This window comes from Lineus longissimus, chromosome 2 (genome assembly GCF_910592395.1).
Source record: "Lineus longissimus chromosome 2, tnLinLong1.2, whole genome shotgun sequence".
Classification (NCBI taxonomy): domain Eukaryota; kingdom Metazoa; phylum Nemertea; class Pilidiophora; order Heteronemertea; family Lineidae; genus Lineus; species Lineus longissimus.
This window is the reverse complement of record NC_088309.1, coordinates 14,190,608-14,211,590: the sequence shown is the minus strand read 5'-3', so window position 1 is coordinate 14,211,590 and position 20,983 is coordinate 14,190,608. Positions and strand designations below refer to the sequence as shown.

The 20,983-nt window shown below is 40.6% G+C and overlaps 1 protein-coding gene across 1 annotated transcript in view; it reads left to right on the top strand.

Moving 5' to 3' along the window:
* LOC135482661 (BTB/POZ domain-containing protein 1-like) overlaps positions 1–20,983 on the top strand; it is a 138,159-nt gene that overhangs the window by 65,702 nt on the left and 51,474 nt on the right. The gene's annotated exons all lie outside the window — the stretch shown is intronic.

Below are 20,983 nucleotides of genomic sequence, written 5' to 3'. Positions count from 1 at the left end.
AAACATCGCCAGAGAATTATTTTCAGATTATTTACAGATTAAATATGCTTAAAACAATCATTTGGATGACTTGATAGCCAAGGATTTGGTTGTTACTCTCAGGAGCAGTAAAAAAGGGATGCTCCCCAGCAGTCTGCAGTTGGACAGGGTTCAATATCCAATGTCGGGACAACATTGCTGTTACACAGGACACGGTAGCTTATCTTCCAACAGTCAATACACCAGCTACACAGGTGTCTACAGTAAATGAAGTCTTGAACCAAACCCTCAGAATCATGGAGTCATTGGAACTGTCAGAAATAGTTAGTGTTTTCGACCAAGCGCTGTATGCAAAAGCACTAGAAGTTGCATGGAAACACCAAGACAAATTTGGTTGTATCATATTCAGAATGGGTGTTTTCCATACGTTATGCACATTGCTGGCAGTTCTAGGCAAACGCTTTGGAGATGCTGGCTTAAAAGATCTGTGCGTCGAATCGGGCATTGTTGCTGATGGTTCAATAGGCGGTGTTTTGGATGGAAGGAAGTACAATCGTGCTACTCGAATGCACAAGATAATGTACGAATCAACGATGAGAATAGCATGGGACGGATTCCTTCAGTGGCTGGGAACAAGAGAAGCAGACTCCCTGAATCAAGCCTTGTCAGTGCTAAAATCTCTGGTGGAGAATGCTTCAGGAGTCGTCCTACATGATGTGATGTCCAATCCGTCTTACTTACGCATAGTTCACCTTTTCCAACAGTATCTTGATTTCCTCAGGAGCGACAATGGCAGTCTTTCAGCATTTTGGATGTCATATATAGATATGGTGGAGATTGTCTTTGGATTGGTACGCGCAACAAGAGAAGGTGATTGGCTGTTACATCTTTCCTCGATCAAGGCGATGATTCCGTGATGTTTTGCATACGATAGGCTGAACTACGCACGTTACTTGAGATTATACTATGCACAAAGGTCAAGGCTGCACATCAATCACCCTGATACGTTTTCTCATTTCATGAGTGGGGGGTTCTCAGTTCAACTAGGGCCAGACAACCCTTTTGGAAAGATTCCAGTCGACCAGACCATTGAAGAAACGGTCAATAAGGATACCCAAACACCTGGGGGCACTCGTGGATTTAGCCTAAATACTGGAGCAGTTCGGCGTTATTACCTGAACGCAGAGTACCGAAGCATGTTCCTCCGCCAACTGAGAGCCGTGATAGTAATGAGTTCGTCATCTTTGAACCATCCGGACCTGCATAGCACACGAATCACAAAGGATGAATCAGATGTCAAGGCCGTGATGGAAATGATCCAGGAGGCAATGATAAACCCATTCAAGTCGGAAGATGAATCCCTTGTCAGTATTTCAAACGGCACTCTCGCTCCAGATGAGGTAACCAAGGATCTCCTCAACGCTCGCACAATTGGGGAGAAGGCTTACACAGATTTCCGATCTGAGTGCCTTGAAAAGGAAGAACCAGATGCAAAAGACTTTTTCGCAACAGTTAAGAAACAGAAACTTAAAACATTCACTGATGTATGTACGAAGAAAGTGAAGTGCAATGATAAAGAAATAATCCTTCGGGCTGACCAGGATCTATTTGCTCGCATGATTATCATTGCACAAGGAAGAGCGTTGGACATGGAGATCGTCTTATCATATCCACTGGGACCGATACCCTGGGCTCTAGCAAATGAAAGTGGTTTACTAAGGAAAACGGATAAGACCAAACTCATGAACAGTATCGGGGACATCATACCCCCTGCAGAAAATCTTCCAAGTCATTCCGCATGCATTGTCGATGGCATGAGCCTGGTGCAGAAACTGAATGTCAAAAACAATACATTCTTGGAGGTCTCCAACTCTCTTCTGAAATGGGTATTGAGGGAAGGAGGTACAAGTCAGAGAATTGATGTAGTCTTCGATGTCTACAGAGAAACATCTATCAAGGATGCGGAACGGCAGAAACGTGGCTCAGGCACTGGTATCAAATTCAGTACCATTGTACCTGGACACAAGATCAAGAAGTGGAGGAACTTTCTTTCAGAGGCGGACAATAAGACACGACTTGTTGAGTTTTTCGTTTCTGACTGGAAGTCAACTAGCAAGAGGGGACTGATCAAAGAAAAGGTACTGCTTGTCACTTGTGGTACTAAATGCTTCAAGGTTACTGGCAGCTGTTGCAGTGAGGTCAAGGAACTTGAGTCATCACAAGAAGAGGCGGATACACGAATGATTTTGCATGCAAAACATGCCGCAGAAAGCGGGTACAAAAGTGTTATAGTAGTGTCTGAGGACACAGACGTCTTCGTGCTTCTTCTCTCATTTGCAAAGGATATTCCTGCCACCTTGTACCAAAAGCAGGGAACAAAGACTAGAACGCAGTTCGTTGAAGTCTCTCAGTTACAGGTGTCTCTTGGAGATGATGTTTGTGACGCACTCATCAGCTTTCACAGCTTTTCCGGATGCGATACAGTTAGTGCATTTGTTGGACGCGGCAAGATAGGGCCTTTGGACAAGATGCGATCTAGCGAGTTGTTCCTGCAAGCATTTGCACAACTTGGAAACATGTGGAAGCAGTCAGCTGATTTATTGGGAACATTACAGCACTTTACGTGTGTCATGTCCGCTCCGACCACGAAGACTGTGTTAGTGAATAAAATGTGGCATGATCTGTTCATGGCAATGAGAGGAGAGGTAGAATCAAGTATGCTTCCTCCATGCGAGGACACCCTAAACAAGCATGCCCAGCGCGCAAATTATCAAGCTCGTGTTTGGAAACTAAGCCTTGAGAATAAACTAGTGGTTCCAGACCCTGATGGGTATGGATGGGTACGGGATGAGAAAGGAAACCTCACCATTGACTGGATGGCGGGAAAGACTGCTCCAGATGCTGTCATTGAACTGATGGCCTGCCGATGCAAACGCATTTGTCAGGAAGGGGAATGCATATGTCTTGATAAAGGACTAAAGTGCACACTAATGTGCAAATTGCAAACATGTGGAAATATGAGAGATGATGATGATGTCGTGGTTGAGACCGATGTAGATATGGAATCATGTAGTGATGACGAGGATGATTGACTTTTTAGCTCACCTCTTAGCAGAGGTGAGCTTATCCCATACCGTGGCGTCCGTCGTCCGTCGTCGTCGTCGTCGTCGTCGTCGTCGTCGTCGTCGTCGTCGTCGTCGTCGTCGTCGTCGTCGTCGTCGTCGTCGTCGTCGTCGTCGTCGTCGTCGTCGTCGTCGTCGTCGTCGTCCGTCGTCCGTTAGCACGGCACGTTTCGTAACTGTTAGAGCTATTGAGTTGAAACTTGGTACACATGTACCCTTATGTAATGACACCTTGGAGACCAAGTTTCGGTCCGATTCGTTTCATGGTTTGGCCACCAGGGGGCCAAACGTTAAAAGTAAAAATATGCAATATCTCCCTTAATAGTATTTGGGAAATTTTGAAAAAAATATGGTAGGTACTTCTAGCAAAGGTGCATCATATATCCTCCGGGTTTTTGATTTGACCTCCTTTTCAAGGTCACAGAGGTCAAATGGTGTAAATTGGCCGTTAGGATGTAACGATGGCACGTTTCTAAACTGCAATGACTATTGACACCAAATTTGGTACACATTTACCCCTTAGTCAGGTGATCTCAGGGACCGAAGTTTGGTCCAATATGATTCACCACTTGACCACCAGGGGGCAAAATCCAAAAACCTTAAAAATGTGATTATTCCTTAACTTCTTGCCCGATTGCCACCAATTTGATATCATTGGTACATCTAACCACCATACAGTATATGTCACACAGGTTTTTAATTTGACCTTCTTGTCAAGGTCACAGAGGTCAAATGGCATAAATTCGCCGTCAGGCCGTAACTATGGCACGTTTCTTAACTGCAATGACTATTGATCACAAATTAAGTACACATGTACCCCTTGGTCAGGTGATCTCAGGTACCGAAGTTTGGTGCGATCTGATTTGCCGTTTGGCCTCCAGGGAGGGGGCCAAATCCTAAATTCTTCAAAATGCCATTATTCCTAGTAATGACTTGCCCGATTGGCACCAATTTTATATCATAGGTACATCTAATTCTAACAACCATTCAATGTGTCACCAGGGTCTTCTTTGATTTGACCTACTTTTCAAGGTCACAGAGGTCGAATGTACTGTAAATTGGCCATTTTGGGGAAATTGTAATTGCTTGGACCTACATCAAACCTAACACTACATGACACAATACCATGCTCTTTATCCATCTTTCCTCCACATGAGGTGAGCACAATGGCCCTGGCAATTTTTTGGAGAAGGGACCTTTGGCATTTGCATCTTTTCCAGTGGCTCATCTTTTAAAGACGTTAGATCCTATTTAGAAGAAAAGTTCAGTGAACTTTACTTTTTGGTTTGATAGGATATTTGGCACTAAGTTTTAACGTTTATTACATAAAATGTCGGTGTAGTGGGCCTACACAGCATTGCCTTTGTCGTATGTGGCCAATGTTTTAAGCAGCCCCCGTAATTCATGACCTTTTGACCTCAGTTGACCTAGTTACATGCATTATATTAGAACACACCTTACGGTTTTATCAGAGGCAGCTATGCTTAACATTTGAGGTCTTAAACTATTAATTGGGTCCATCCATTGCGATTTAACAGTCGGTTATGTTTCCCTTACCCCATATTCTGAAATTTCATTATTTCAGATTTTAAGCATTCCGTACAGTTGTTGTGGATTCCAAATCTATCAAAATAATTTCCTATAGCCCCTTTGAAATTATATTCAGAACATTAGAAAACACTAAAAAACAGATTTCAAGTGTAAGATGTTCGAATAATTGACCCTCAGCATTACTTTTTCGTCACGTGTTTGACTGTCACAGATTTTGAGCAACCCTCAAAATTCGTGACCTTTTGACCTCTGTTGACCTAATTACATGCATTACATCAAAACACATCTTAGAATCTGTTAGAGGCATCCTAGCTGAACATTTTGAGGTATAATAATAATGATTTGGTCCATCCGTTACCAAATGGCAGCTTCTTTTGTTTCCCCTACCCCATTATTCAGGGCCCCCGAAATTGACCATACCCTATCATGAAAACCGGCTGAAAACTACCAAAAAGCTACTCATTGGGCAGGGCTATCATTTGAATTCATAAACTAGAGATACCAAGGAATAAAAAAATCACTATGAGACTTTGCCACCAGAGATGGTACCCGTTGGTCCAATTTTGAGACTTGGCCCATGGACTATATTTGCTTACTATGCAATTCACTTGTCCCCTGTGTTTTTTTGATGCATTGTTTTGCTATCTGCCAGCCAATACAGACGCTTTTCATGGAACGAGATTGACCTAATAAGCAGGCAGCCAGAGGAGCTATAAACAAATTGTGACTGGGATCGTGTCAAAATAGAGGTTGCATAAAGCTGTTTTGTTCAGATTGCACCGTGCGAGAGGCGTTTCAATTATGGTCACATTTGAGATTTTCTGATCCCTGTTGCTGTTGGCTGGAGATGGCAATGACTTCGTCAACAATCTGCATAAAAAAGTAAATTATATGAACATAAATCCAACAACTGTTCATTCAGATCCACCTTGATTGTCTGTCTACAAATTTACCATGACTATGACAACGACAAGGTACTATTTTTACCTACTCGTTTTTCATGCCCTTATCGATGCTGCTGCTCGCCCTACATTCTGCACACGCGCAGCTGAAGGCTCCCTAAAAGACTCAGTTATTCCGGCAGGAGCAGGGAGAGGGACCTCATGGCCAGGATAAATATCTGTTGGGACGACATAAGGTTTTCTTCTGGGAGGTATGGAAAATGAAAAACACAACTTGTTTGAAACAAAGCCCAAATGCAGTGCCAAATATTTAAGGCTATTATGACCAATGACCAATGTTAATGGAATGTGTACATCATGTGCAATGTCGAGGGATGGTCAGCCTGCAGGTATGTAGGGCCATTTAGTATTGGAAGAGGACCCTATGGCTATAGGTAGGACTAGGAGCTTAACAACCAATGCTGACCATCATTATACCCTAGCAGCAGTTAGCCATAGCCAAAGGCAACAAGGAAGGAATCATGTATGGTGGTGGTGGGGCCTAGGTTACTCAGGTGGCCTAGAACCAGTCCAGAGAACTCATGCTGTCCCTTGAAACCGAAACCAAATTCTGAGTAATTAGGTACGAATCGACCTATCCGGATTTCGAAACTTTTTTACAGGCAGGCAAAAACGGTTTTATTTAGGCCAACATTTGAAATTGTGAAGCCTAATGCAATTATCAACTCGTGTCTTTTACCCCCCCCCCCCCCCACCCTCTCCTCAAGCTTTGACAAGACACGGCGTCGAATTTTGGCGAATCTTATCCATTATCAGTGCATTGCCGTCCGTAGCTTTGACGTTGATTTGTAAGCCTCCAGTGATCCGGCATCAAATCTTGCCGATGAACTGGGCCGTTGATCGCCAAGTCTTGTCGAACTACTGATGGTGATAAAGTGATATTGCGTCGAAATCTTGGCGTCTGGAATTCCAACGAGGATTTCCCCGCGCGCATGCGCAGATGCAGTTCCCACTGCTTTTCAAATGCTTGGGACTTTCTAACACTGAATACAGTGTGGCGATTCAAATTGCATATACATGTTCAGGGCCCGAATAAACTCCTCCAGTCTTTTGTTGAAAATCTATTCCAGGGGCAACATCAACTACTTATCATCCCGCGAATAGCGTTCTAACAAAAGATTGGAAGAGTTCATTCGGGCCATGACATGTATATGCAATTTGAATTGCTGCCGTGGAATAGCCATGTGCAGTGTCCTTGGATTGTGACATTTTTAGATTTCTAGGCGAGACTTTTTTTATTTGTTGGTGCTCGGATCCGCCAACCTCCCGATGTCCGAAATAAGAAAAAAAATAAAAATTTATATCTAGCCAGTCTCGGATTCGCCGATTCAAACATTACCGATTTTACAAAAAAAAAAAAATTTTTATTTTATTTTGAGCTCCGACGCCCGACAGTAACTTAAAAGATCAAAAATATTTTTTTCAAAATCAAAATTCGACATTATTGAATTAAAATTAGCTTCGTCGGATTGATCATTCAAATCGAAAGTGCGAATGCCAGACCAGCTCTGCCAGACCAAGACTGAATCTTGTCCTTTCCTAATGCATCCACAGTAGATATTATGACGAGAACCAGTCTATTGTTATGAGTCTGGCTGCTGACTGTTCAATATGTGAAAATGCACTACTTTTTTAGGAAAATTTTTTATTTTTATCATTCCCTCCGACTTTGAGAAATCCTATCATTTTTTTCGAGACCATGAAATCTTTGGAAAAAAACATTTTTTTGTTTTTTGTTTTGCGTCCTCCTCAAAAATATATTCCTCCAAAAATCCGAGCACCAACTAATAAAAAAAGTCTCGCCCTATGAAAAATTAAAAATTAAAGGAGCTCTTTGCTCGTTGTTAGTACGCATTCTGTGCTGAGCTCTGCAAGCGTGCTGTAATGTAAACCACGAGCAAAGAGCGCCTTCTGACAATACAGGCTAAAATGCATGGTATAAAACAGAAATTTTATTGGTGCTTGAAACATATGCTACAAGAAGAATGGATAGGACATTCAGGAAAGATGCTAGTTATGCAGTGCTAAGCAGGATTAAACTCCACCACCAGGATTAGTATTACTACAAGCAATACATGTACATGCTGTAAAATTTTAAAATCAATTGCTAACCTTTCACTTTTCGAAAATAATCATGGATTGAGACGGCGAAGAGCAAATTTTACACTAAAATGGATAACCACCAAGAGAAAAAAAAGCAGAAAGGACAAGCTTACATAACATAGTATGGGTAACTGTGTGGTCGTAGTGCTTATGGTATTTCGGCCGTCACTGTTGAAGAAACGTCTTTATCTTTTGACAAGCCCTGGCCCAGAGGTGATGAGATGTCGAAAGTCTTTCTGTATGACCAGTACATGCAGTGATGCTTATGGCAAATTTCCATCAGTGTGTGATGAACCCTTACAGCTTACAGTTGTAGCTCAGCCGAAAATTTACATGTGAATGTCGTTAAGGTGACGAAGGCTTGAGGAGGGGGGTACAAGATACGAGTTGATAATTGCAGAAGTACTTTGAACGTCGAACAAACTAACCTATTTGTATGGTTATTCGGTTCCAGTGCACATTCGAATGATGGGATATCCACAAAACAATATTCCGTGAAGTGCTGGTTGCAAATAACTCAACACATTTTGTACATCTGGCTCAACTAAGTTCAGCCTCAATCTTTTTTACAAACTTTACCCATTTCCTATGTACCGTGCCATCTTTAGGAAATGGGTGTGTAGAAATACCGACTTTTCTATTTGTCACATTCTTATACTCCCCAACAACACAATAATATGGCATTCTCTTGAGCTCATATGATTGCGACAGTGTACAACATGTACATAAAATGGCAGCATTCCCGAACTCGCCTCCCTAGTAGCATGTCACGAGCCGAAGATTCATGAAGAACTTTTTCTTTGGCAGCCGACGGATATTCGTGATACAAAATACTAGATAAACTAAATTCTAGCACCATATTTCAGAATGAAATGTTGTTTTCTCGTTGATATGATCATATAATTGAAATGATATCACAAGCCGAAGATTCATGAAGAACTTTTTCTTTGGCAGCCGACGGATATTCGTGATACAAAATACTAGATAAAACTAAATTCTAGCACCATATTTCAGAATAAAATGTTGTTTTCTCATTGATATGATCATATAATTGAAGACGTTGACTTAAATTTGCTTGAATTGTGGACTTTAACCCTTTCGGGACAACAGATATGTTCACCCAGGGCAAAATTTTGGCATTTTTAGGACCTTTTTTTAATGGGCGAGTTCTCAAAAACTTAAAGAGATCATACGAAACAACTACTTAAACATATAAGCAGCTTGCTAAACTTTATTCAAAGATAAAATAATTTTGAGAAGAAAATTGCTAATTAGATCAAGGCTGAATTGTTCAAAGCAACGTTAGGCTTAACGGAAACGTTTCGTCTTAACGTGCAAATTTTAATTGATTTAACTGAAAGAGATAACGTCCTTCAGAATACTAACTTAACGTTAACATTAAGGCTAACATAACTTTTGTGCTTTTGAACAACCAGGCCCAGGTGATCTAATTAGCATATTCCGTGACTCAGTCAAATGTCAATTTTGGTGATTGAAATAAGTCCTGAACACTTACCAGTGCCCCTGATAAAAAAAAACAGCATAGACCTGATGGATAATAATGTTCTGCATATTTCAGCAGAAAATTATTTGAAAAAGATAAGAACATGACATTTTGGGGGTGTTTTCCTGATCTAGGTGAAAATCGTCAAAATCTGCGAATTTCGCCAACTTTTGAAAGTCTTCCAATAAATATGTGGCCTATGCTGTTTTTAGCTCACCTCTCTGAGAGGTGAGAGCTATTGACTGGAGCTATTGACTTGAAACTTGGTACACATGTTTCCCCATGTAATGACACCTGGGTGATCAAATTTCAGTCTGGTCTGATTCCTAATTTGTCCACCAGGTGGCTAAATCCGTAAACACAAAAAGTGCTATATCTCCTTAATGGCTGGATCATTGCCAAATTTTTATCATAGGGACATCTAAGAAAGATACATAACATATCATACAGGTTTTTGAGTTGACCTATTTATTAAGGTCACAGAAGTCAAATAGCGTAAATTGGCCGATATTGGCACATTTTGCAACTACTGAAGCTTTTGACTTAAAACTTGGTACTTGTATCTCCTAGTGAAATACCCTTGGGCACCAAATTTCGGTCCGGTTTGATATTTCGTTTGGCCACTAGATGGCTAAAACCAAAAACAGCCAAGTGACTATAAATGCACATGCCATCTGGTGTCATTCTGATACACTAGAATGCAAAATAAACATGTCTGCTTTCAGTGAACTGGGGAAATCGCTGAAATTTCTGTGTTTTTCAACATTCTTGAAGCTGGATATTGTTGTTGATATCAAGTCATGGCCGTAGAAGTAATTAATGACTTTGAAATCTCCTTCCACACTCTAGTGTAGTGATTGATTTCTAGGTTGAAGAGGTGAAAATAGGTGCTGAAAGGGTCGTTGAGATTGACATAGCCTAAGAAGTAATGTATAATGCATGATATGGTAGGTATAGTGTATTGCCTATTGGCTGATCTTAGTGGTGGTGAAGTAATACTCGGTGTAGATACATGTTTCCAGGTTCCATATCTAGGCTCGTTGTAGGCCTAGGCCTAGAGTAGCTTGTTTTAGGCGTACTTTAACTTTTTTCTTACAGTCCAACTTTTTGTGATCAGCGACTTTATAATGGTAAAAAGTTGATTTTATAATCGAAACATTTGATGATGTTGTCTCATTCTAGCTAAATATAAAGGGATAACTGGCGACGGCGGGGTTGCTGGATGGAGTGGATGTCGACTCTATATTGAAAAATTAATCCACATCATAGGTGAAGGGGAAAACTACAATGCACACCACCAACTATCAGTCTAAATTGGACCTCGTATTCACCAATCCTACTCCATCTGCCACAATCGACTTGGTTGATATAATAGACAATTACTGGTCAGATCATCAAAAAATAGTCTATTCTGCTTTGTCATTTCTGTAGTTACCTCAATTCAATTCACTTTCCATGTCATCCATCAATGCTACACAAGAGGTGAGCACAATGGCCCTAGCCATTTCATTTTACATACAAATTTTTTTGTGAACATTATAAGCCTGTGTAGGTGATAACATCTATATCATAATACTATAAGGCGGCTCGCTAAAGTGCCATTTGGGGGTCGTGTTTCGTCTCCAAATTTTGCACGTTTGCAGGTGATATGTTATCCTGATGCAACGTCATGTTTATTTTCGGAAATTTACTTCAGCGGAGCAGTAATGAGGGATTTTTAATCGGACACGGTCAATTCTCCTTATCACTCACGGAAGCCAAGCCATTGCTGTTCAGTTATGCAGGGGATTAATGAATCACCTGCACTCCCTGTGGGGTGACTAACACTACCTGTTGAACGGCTGGCTGTAGGGGGATGATTGGAACAGCCTGTACACCTGTTGACCTGCTGAACCAAGGTTAATGTTATTTTCAATCCACGATTGTAGGTCACCTGATCTTCGAGATTTCGCGGGAAAGAAATTGTAAACAAACGCATGTGTGCAGTTCAAATGTAAACAAAAATGTATTTTGATACTTTTGGTTGCTGGACTTGGGTTTTCCCGCAGTAAGGAGCTGGGGTCAAATTGATGGTCTATCGTATATTGGTACTGTATTAGCCAGAGCTAGCCCTTGATTATGAAGGGATTTTCAAATTAAGGTTACAATGGTATGTTTATGTGCTCACCACAGCTTTCAAAACTTGATGTAGGCCTATCTGAAGAGGCACTCTGAACTTGGCATGGCCTTATCAAGGAGCTGCTCACGGTGCTGAACTTCTAGCTTGCCTGTCGACTAAGTGCCTTGCCCGAGATCATGCTACATGTAGGAGGAGCACGCATTTTAAAGTTTTAGTAGTGATAGTGCAATTGCCGGGTCCGAGCCATTTGGAGGCCGACATGTGAAGGCCTATCTGGGTTCTCCTTCATCTCCGTATAAAAAGGGGCATATTGCTGACTAAGGACGAGGTATATTCACATTGCCTCATCATCTCATTCGGACCAATTGATTTACTTTTATATGCACGCATACAGCACGCCACAGGGTCCGAGTCTGTGGACAAATGGTTGGTTTAATTTGTCTCTTCGATATTGCTCCTTTGATATTGCATTATATTTTCATTGCAATTCAATCTATTCAAGGTATAGCCCATTTGAACCTGCCTGCGCCACGGGTACAATGCTAGTTACCATCTGATGTTGATATTATTTTGGAAATAAATGCAGATAAATGAAATTTCTCAAGTTTGCTTCGGGGGCCCCCTGATCAACATGATCAAATTTCCAGTCAGAATCATTTTCCCCACCAGAGTCACTCAAACCATCCTCTCCTAAATCAATACCATGGCAGCACCACACATTTCATGTATCGCTGTGTTGAAGGCATAATGCGCGGAGTGTATCATACAGAAATAGTGTTGGAAATACATAATACGCCCTGCATACCAAGTGTCCAGAAAGGGTTAAGTAGTCTCCACAAAGAATGCTCATCTTAGAGGGATAGGAACTTGTTTGTCATTGGGATAGTCCACCTGCCTTATTGAATGCTGTGAACAGTCAACATATACCGTATCATACCGTCATAAAGCCCACATCAGTACATCATTTAAGAGATTAGCAGGCAGTTGAATAACATGTAAGAATAGCTAAGTTTTTAAGTAGTAAAACGCATATAAAATAGGTAGCCTAAGAGCTTGTCTTCACTGTGATGTGCAATTCGCCGAAATACCTGCTACATGAAGTATGCCAGGATGCCACTGTGCTCGCCAGTCCGCAGAGCGATAGTTTAACCCCTTTAGCTCCTGAGAATTTAATTTATAAATACCATGGTTCCCTAGAGCGTTTTCGCATTTTCACAAAAAATGACATGTAGTCCTTTCTTGGAAAAAGTGATAGAAAAAAAAAAGAGATCATGTACTACAAGTTTTGTTTGTTTTGTTATACAGATGGTCCTCTACACACCAGAGGGTTTTTTAACTCGGCTGACAGAGTCAGCGAAGCTGGCAATATTACTAAGATAATGGTGTCCGTCCTTCCTTCCTTCCTTCCTTCCTTCCGTCCGTGTCACTTTTGGGCATTTTGTAACCGTAAGACCTAGGCACTTTGTTGACGCTGCTAAATTAGGAATAGCCCAAGGGAAACTCAGAAACCAAAAATCAGCGCGATCTGACCTACATTCGGCGAATGAGGTCATTGGGAAGTTTAAACTTCTCTCCTTTATCCCTCAGTCCACAGAGGAAATATTGTTTTCAAATCTGGCCGAATATTTTTGAATAATTTTTCATTTTGACTTGTAATGGAATTAGTTTAGTTTTCACCGCCAGTTGGCGCTACAGGCACATTTGACAGATTTTTTGACGATTCAAAAGCCCGGGTTATGACGTATAGTTGCGCAGTTGTATTCTGCGCATTGAATTGGCCAAGGAACCAGGCTATATTTCAGCATACCCACTGTGACCAATCTAAAGATGGAAGATTGATTTTGCAACACGGAAAGTAACCAATTTTCTGCTAAAAAGTGGTCAAGTAGGCGATATTATCACTAGTTCCTTTCAGTGGGCAGTCATAAGGTCTTAAGGGAATACTTTCAGAAATTAGTTCTTGAAAATTTGGCCACAATTCTGTGAAAACGATATCGGAAGTGCACGCTCTGTTTGCGATGTATTTTGAAGTGGAGAATTCCCACAGTGTGTGCAGTGAATCGGCATGATTCTATTTGCATATTAGTTTGTATTACTACAATTCTTACATGAGTAAAAAGTAGACATTCCAAGCAACACAATAATGTTACTCCCATAAAAATTGATTCTAAATTGACGGAGCTATGGCATTCTGTTCTGCAATTGGCAGCGCTGATAAAATGCATTGCATGCTAATGCATGCCAAATGGCACACTTTAAAAAGGACAACGTAGGGAATCACCAGAAATGACGTCATCGCTGGTCTAAATCTTCTATATAATAATACTGGAAGGGGGACGAATAAAGTCACACTTAGAGGCGTTGGATCGCCTTGAAATTTTGCATGAATGGTGGTGACACCTTACCCTGATGCAACGTCTTGGTTTCGTTCAAAAATTCACTTCAGCGGAGCAGTAATGAGGGATTTTTAATTGGACACTGTCAATTCTCCTTACCGCTCACAGAAGCCAAGCCATTGCTGTTAAGTTATGCTGGGGCTTAATCAATTACCTGCACTCCCTGTGGGGTGAATAACATTACCTTTTGAACAGCTGGCTGTAGGGGGATGATTGGAACAGCCGGTATACCTGCTGACCTGCTGAACCCAGGTTAATGTTATTTTCAATCAACGATTGCAGGTCACCTGATTTCAAGATTTCGCGGGAAATGAAATTGTAAACAAACACATGTGTGCAGTTCAAATGTAAACAAAAATGTATTTTTGGTACTTTTAGTTGCTGAACTTTGGTTTTCCGGCAGTTAGGAGCTGGGGTCAAATTGGTGGTCTATTGTTTATGGGTGCTGTTTTTGTCAGAGCTAGCCCTTGATTTTGAAGGGATTTTCAAATTAAGGTGACCATGGTCTTTTTATGTGCTCACCACAGCTTTCAATACTTGATGTATCTGAAGAGGCGCGCTGAACTTGACATGGCCTCATCAAGGAGCTGCTCACGGTGCTGAACTTCTAGCTTGCCTGTCGACTAAGTGCCTTGCCCGATACATTGCTACATGTAGTAGGAGCACGCATTTTAAAGTTATAGTAGTGATAGTACAGTTGGTTCGAGCCATTTGGAAGCCGACATGTGAAGGCCTCTCTGGGTTCTCCTTTTTCTCCGTATAAAAAGGGGCATATTGCTGACTAAGGAACGAGGCATATTGTCATTGCCTCATCATCTCATTCGGACCAATTGATATACTTTTATATGCACGCATAGATCACGCCATTGCAGGGTCCGAGTCTGTGGACAATCGGTTTGATTAATTTGTCTCTTTGTCCCTTTATTGCATTAGATTTTCATCGCAATTCAATCTATTCAAGATATAGCCAATTTGAACATGTTTGCGCAACAGATAGATTGGTTCCCGGTCGACTCACTTGGGATACGCAGTACAGCACAATGCCAGTAAAAAATAGATGGGTTCCCGATTGACTGACTAGTAGAGCACGATGTCATGAAAAACGACCCTTTGTAAATTCCGATCACCTGCAGGATAGGTCAATTTCTCTCAATAAAGTTAATTTTGTTGACTCCTGTAATCTCTACCTTATTAAAAAAAAGACAGTGGTGTTAGTCCCAAACTGGTAATTTCTATTTATTTTGACCTCTGTTATCAGGATACCGCTCAAATACAGACAGCATTTGTGTCCTTGGTACAACGTACAACCCAGCCTGGACATACTACAGTTGTCCATGGAGAAGTTACATCCTCTCTGACACTTCTTTTCTGTAAAGCTATCGATACAATCTACTGAACTAGGGATATCTTCCATTGCCTCCTGTAATATTTACATACCATGGATGATTAGTTCAGTCATATTTCATCCAGCTGGCAGCTCTGCATTGGAAATTTTAGTGGTATAATGTGTTCTCTTGACCTTCAAACAGTAGTACTATAAAGCCGATATTTACTATTTACACCCTCAGTCCTATGTTATTACTATTAGGTCATCCAGCTGAGCGCCAGGCCCGTGGGCCTCTTGTTTCTTGACAAATGGGTCAGGTAAGAAAATTAACCCTCCTCTTCCCGCGGCGACACTAAAAATCTAAGAAATTGCGTTACTTTGTCAAATCTTGTCCAAATCCTGCAATTGAAAGTTCTACAGGATTCTTAACAATCAACTATAAAGCAGAACAAACTGTTTCTCTTGTTATTTATTTAGTTTTGGTACAATAATTCATAAAAATAGTCATAGAAGTTTGTCAAATAATTTTTCTTATGTTCCCTTGACCACATGTACAAAACCCACAGACGACAAAAAGGCACCAAAATGATTCAAGCATGTACCATGTACATCATAGCAGTGCTTCAACTCACAAGCCCATGACAAATGCATGTAGCAGTGCTGCAATGCATGTTGTCAGCAGTGGTTTGGCTAGCGACCCCATCAGCCCTCTTTCAGACCCCCTCATACCTCAATTCCTCCACCAACATCGATGTCAGAGCCCCTGTCTGAAAGATCATCAACATATCCCTCTGAATCGTCGCTTTCGAGTTGCGGTAATACATCGCTGACGCCGAATAATACATGTGAATTGGCCATTGTACTGCCACACAATAGCGTGATTTGCACGATGTTAACAAACCTGGGTCCCAAACTTTACTTGAAGATTACTCCCAATAGATACACATCAAAATATGAAAACATGCATGGAATCAACGCAGTAGACCTCCTTGGGTCTCAAGACGAGGTTTGTCTCACTCTACAGTTTTCCCTGTCGATGTGAAAAATTGCCGATGTGGTCGGGCGGATCTGGCCTTACAGGGAGTAACTGACCGGGCGTTAAGGAGCTAAAGGGTTAAAGGGGATTTCGTACACCAACGATTCAGCCAACTTTTTACATTTTCTCAGGCAGTGAAAATGAACCATCTCATTTCCTATTCATAAGTCTGGCTCAGGTCAGTTGACTAGATTAGGCCTGCTGAACATATGGACAATAGGGTCTGAAATATGATTCCATTCAGCAACTTGTGTATGACTTTATGATGCTTTGATATCTTCTGAGGCGAGAGAAGAGCATTGTATTTGTCGTGGGAAATATGATTTAAAAGGTATTTATGATATAAAAGAGTCGTAATCACTTCAAGATAAAATGAATAGAGAAATGGAGCCAACAAATACTTATTTGGGTGGGATGAGATCTACTCTCATAATGCATGTCTATTTTAATCAGAAATTATTAGCTAAGAAATTTCTTAGAAATTTTCAATTAAGATATCAATTAGTAAGATATATCTTAGTAAGATTATTTTTGCAAATAAATTAGCAGTTAATTTATTTTTCAAAATTTTGGTAAGATTATTCTTATAAGTTTCTTGTAAGAAAAAAATTGACAAGATATAAATTGGTAATTTATTACTAAGAAAAAAATTACAATTTTTTGTTCTTATTTTTATCTTACAAAGAAATTACCAAGTTTTTAATCACTAAGATTTATCTCACTAATGAATTACTAAGAAAATATTTTTTCTTGCTCATTTATTACCAATAAATAGCTAATTTAATTAGTAATTGAATAGCAATTTAATTTGTAAGAATAGGTCCTGCGAATGTCACAGAGGTCAATTGGTGTGAATTGGCAATTTGAGTGTAACTATGGCACTTTTCTTAAAGGCCATATATCAAGGTTTTTTGCCATTTTCTGCTGTAAGACGATTTCAAAAGTGTACCTAACACTTTATACAATACAGAAAACCAAATGCAATTAGCTTCATCCATTTTGAAGATATAGCCAATTATGTGTTTGACAACTTGATTACCTAATCAGGCTAGCAACTGGCTTGTTAGAGCCAGGTGGCGGGTTCAGCAAAAGTTGTGATGTAGATCAGGTTATCTGTACATGTCATGCAATCATAAAAGCAGGAGGGCCTTAATTAATTATGCACACCTGGAAGTAATGTGTTTCATTCACTATGGTGTATTGTGTGGCTCCGAATTGTGTCAAGGATAGCACAAAGAACAATCGAATGACGGATGGGACCCATTTTCATGAATTTCCAAAGCCAGTTGAACGAGAGAGGAGGAAGCTGTGGATTCGGAAGTGCAAACGTTTGGAGTGTTGGAAGCCTGGGCCTTCGGCCAAACTTTGCAGTGATCACTTTATCGATACGGATTATCACATGAAGCCGGATATCTGCATCCAACTGAATATTAAATGCCACTTGTTAAAAACAGCTGTTCCAACCATGTCAATTGCATTTAATGCCCGAGGCTGCTGAAGTCGGTTGTTATACATAATGTGTAGGCCCTATTGGGGCCTGTGATACCGCATAGTGTCTTCTTGTGTTCCAGCCATAGCAAGGTGACAGCGACACAGGTCAGTGTCAGTGACAGCCACTGTCAATGACAGATTATTGTCATCTGACATCTAGGCCTATCTAACGTTGCACGGCATTATATCGTCACGTCAAGATGATTGTGCATAGTACCGTCACTTTTCAATAGTAGTTCAGCGTCATTACATAACTGGCGATACAACACTGACGAGGCGAAACAATATTGTGCAACATTAGTCTGTTCAAAATTCATACATGTTATGCATCTGCAACCGTCTATCAATGTCTTCTTTGCTATATCGGCAGGTCTGCCATGCAAATTGATTAACCACAAATTCTAATCACTTTCGTCCGAATGATCACTCTCATTATGATCTAGTGATATTAATGGCTCGAACATGTACGGCTCAACGTTTAAATATCCTTCTGTATCGACCAAAACATCCTCAAATTCACTGCTCTCACTCTCTGAACTGTATGCGGAAGCCATCTTGCTTTGTTCTGACTGACCTGATCTACATCATCAAAAAATCCCTAGCGGCCACATGTGGAACTAATCTAAAGTTGTGTGTGGTGGGAAATTCAAATAGTTTAAAATTAAAAATTGAAATAACTAAATAATGACTTTATTATTAGAATTTTTTTAATGTCTGGGATCTTGTTTTTTTAACCCTCAACATATTTCATGAGTATCAAGCATGTTTTCAAACCTTGATATATGGCCTTTAACCATTAAAGCTGACAACTTGAAACTTGAAACACATGATTCTCTAGGTCAGGTAACCTCATGCTTTGCTTCTGGAAATCTAGGACAATCTGTGTCTGGGCATTCACAATGCATGTCCCGATTAGAAATGACGTCACCCTGATAAAGGCTCAGGACAGAGTCGAAAGCTTATGTATGTTCCTGAACTTTTTATGCAGTAAAATGGTTTAAACTGGTAAAATGGTTTCATAGTCACTGGCAGAATAGATGAAACTTTTCAATGTGTTCAGCTGGTCATGTGTACAACAAGATAAGTGAAGCTCCGTGGCCGAAAAGCCTATAGTTCACTCTCCTTATTATGCCCCCGACAATGCGTAAAGCATTGCCATGAGGCGTCAGGCGTCACGAAACTTTTTTTTGTGAGTTGACCTTGAAGGTTCCTTTCTAAAACGGGCTTGTTTTGATTCTCATTAAGGCCTCCAGGGCGGCGTGCTTGAAATTGGTTTCCATCAATTTCGAGGAGAACAGTTTGTCCGATCAAATTCATTTTTGGTATGTACGTTTGGGGTGACTAGAGGAAGGTTCCTTTCGAAAACCGGCTCATTACAATTGTCAATGTGGCCACCAGGGCGGTATGCTTCTAATCAGTTTCAGTCAATTTCGAGAAGAAACGTTCGTCCGATCAAATTTATTTTTAGCTCAGCTGACTAAGTCAGCCGAGCTTGTCAAATAAGTTGTTCAGTGGCGTCCGTCTGTCCATCCATCCATCCATCTGTCCATCCATCCATCCATCCATCCATCCATCCATCCATCCATCCATCCATCCATCCATCCATCCATCCATCCGTCCATCAATTAAACCCATGGTGCACATTTTGTAACCGTAAGACCTAGAGACTTCAATTTTGCATTTCTGGATACTTCTGGTCAAACTCTACTTTCAAAACAAAATTTGTCGCCATTCGACCTACTTCCTGCGAGCGAGAGTGCATGAAGGAAACTGGCCTATATCGGCCTAGGAGCAGCAGAATTAGTCGAAATATGCTCTAATATTAAGATAAAATTCTTGAAAATCTATTTTATTGAGAAAAAGTTCAAAATTTTAACAGGAGAGGGCGCTACCTGCCTTTTAATTATTTCTGCCGCTTCAAATTCCCGCCCGATGACGTCAGCCATCAATGAAGTCTCCTATTTGCCAGTTCTCAAAACATGGCAGCTACACAACAAAAGCAGTAGCTCCAGGAATAAATCACTGTTCACTTCAGCTTCGTAATCGATTGTACCCCCACTTTATTGTGTTTTGTGTAGTGTTCCTATTCAATCAACGATGTAAGGCCTTATTATGTTGGTTTTAATTGAGATGGTGCATTATAAGCGGCGTCCGAAATACCGAAGCGGAGACAAAATGGCGGCATGTTGTTTACGCCATGTGCAATAATCTTGGAGCTCAATGACACTCAAGTACCCAATTTTCTGCTTAAAAAGGAGTCTGGTAGGCGATATTATCACTAGTTCTTTTCAGTGGTAGTCATAAGGTCTTTAGGGACTAATTTCAGAAATTAGTTCTTGAAAATTTGGCCACATTTGTGTGAAAACGATATCGGAAGTGCATGCTCTGTTCGCGATGACATCGCCGATGTATTTTGAAGTGGAGAATTCCCACAGTATGTGCAGTGAATCGGCATGATTCTGTTCGCCTATTAAGTTTTAGTTCTACGATTCTTTCATAAGTAAAAAGTAGACATTCTAAGCAATACAATAATGTCACTCCCATAAAAATTGATTGGAAATTGAGGGAGCTACGGCATTCTGTTCGGCAACTGGCAGCGCTGAAAAAATACATTGCATACTGTACAATACCAAATGGCACATTTTAAAAAGCGCTCATTGGACAACGTAGGGAATCACCAGAAATGACGTCATCGCTGGTCTAAATAGAAAACTACGGTGGCGCAGTAGAGCACAAGAAAAGGTTTAGCATTAACTTCGTCATGCAAGCTTCAGCAACAAAACGATTTCTCATGAATGATTTATTTGATCATCATCAGCTTGTTTCCCCTGATAGATAAAAAAATGATTTACAATTTCCATCAAAGTTTTCTATTTTGTGTATAGTCACATGTTATTTAACTGGCAAGGAGCCAAGCAGTTTTGAATATTCGCGGGAAAATACTTCGTACTTGTAAACGAGGCTGAGACAATGAGTATCCTCATTCAGGGCATAAACTTCATGTTACGGTAAATATTTTCATACGATGATTTCACCCGAATTATGATCAGGATTGAGGAATAAACAGTGGCATAATTATGTCAACCAAAAACATTGGTACCGTAGTGAACGCAAAAGGATATCAAATACCATGGAGCATGCCATTTTCATGCATAATGAACTAAACACCGGGAAGATATTAATGATATTAACTCAGCTGAGCGCCAGGCCCTTGGGCCTCTTGTTGGTATTTTCGTTGGGGGTGACTGGAAGAGGGTTCCTTTCGAAAACTGGCTTGTTCCGATTGTCAGTAGGGCCACCAGGGCGGCGTGCTTGAAATCGGTTTCTGTCAATTGCGAGGAGAACCATTTTTCTGATTGAATCAATTTTTATGCCCACCGCAAATTCGTAATG